The sequence below is a fragment of the Schistocerca nitens genome, chromosome 8 (assembly GCF_023898315.1).
Source record: "Schistocerca nitens isolate TAMUIC-IGC-003100 chromosome 8, iqSchNite1.1, whole genome shotgun sequence".
NCBI lineage: Eukaryota > Metazoa > Arthropoda > Insecta > Orthoptera > Acrididae > Schistocerca > Schistocerca nitens.
The window spans coordinates 598,575,342-598,576,790 of NC_064621.1; positions in this window are offsets into that span (position 1 = coordinate 598,575,342).

Genomic DNA, 1,449 nt, shown 5'->3' on the forward strand with positions numbered 1-1,449 from the left:
CCTGTAAAAGCAGTCGTGGGTTGTCGCTGGACCAATAATGGATGTTCCTTGTATTTACCTGTCCTGTGTTTGAGAAGGAACATTCATAGGTAAATAGAATATTGGAGAAGAAGTTCGGGTTGGCGAGGATTTGCTGCTATGCCCACTGACAGAACTGTACACGATTCTGGAAATCATTCCCATGCTATTCTTGATGTAGGTGTTCATGGTAATGATGGAGCCAGTGACGTGTAAGGCTACGATGTACACTGGTTTTAGGAATGCCAATTTCGTGTTCAAGCTGCCATGTGTTCACATGTAGATTCATAACAACGGAAGCAAGAACACTAACTTCGGCAGTCTGTGCGAGTGCTACGACGATTGCGTTGTCGTGGGAAACTTCCCGTTTCCTGATTCGTCGCAACAAGACGAGAAAACATTCGTCGGGAAGGTGGGTTCTTGTCAGGATATCTCTCCCTGTACAGTTCCGCTGCCTGCGTAGCATTTCGCCTACCTTCAACAACAACAGCAACAACAACAACAACAACGAAAGAAACGTTATGTCAATGCAGTTTGTAGGAAGGACAGCCTTTACTGTATGCCTTCTCTACACAACAGTTACTGTTCTGCTAACTTACATTCCCAGTAGATGAGTAGCGTTCCTACCTTCTCTTCGTTGGTGTACATTCTACTCAGACAACTCTTCGACTGACGATGGTTGACGAAATGATGGGTGTGCATTCTACTTATGTTTACATTTGTCCTCTGACAACGTCAGCAGGTGCATGGGTTCCATTACCCCGAGTACCTGCACTAATCACTGGGAGCGTCAACGTCGTGTTGTTTTATGTTATTGATGACGTTGTGTTTCAGTGAATGGTACACTGTGATACATTTTTGAATAGGTCTTTACGAGAGGACATAAATTACCGAATAAAAAATACAGGGTGCCATTTAAAAAAGTCATACCGCTCTTCATATCTTTGTAAAAAACGAAGCTACAACGAAGGCAGTCATGCTGATTGATGTCCCCCTGACGGCTAAAGAATATTTGCTTGAAACATCTTGTAATTAGCATCTGGACAAACAGTTATTTAGGGTGGTCAAGATAAATGGGAGAGACTGTATTTCACAGAATTCTAATCAAGACTAGCTGCCAACAAGAGTAATTTTGCAGTAGATATCCTCAGTGTAGAGAAGCAGCTTTAGTCATTTAATAAAGGCCTTCCGGTCTAACAAGGAGACCGCGTTTACTCGCCTTCACCGAATTCGTTTAAATTTATGGTCTCTGCAGGGCTGGGCCAGAAATGAAAGTGACAGAAGTGGAAGCTCCAGATGGTTAAATGCTTGGAAGAAATAGTTTTTTTGGCGCGGGTCAGTCGAGGCATAAGCCATTTATCTTAGCGCAGTTTCCTCGCAGAGGAAAGAGTACAGAACGATATTCCGAGGGTCGTCGAGTGGAGTTCCTAT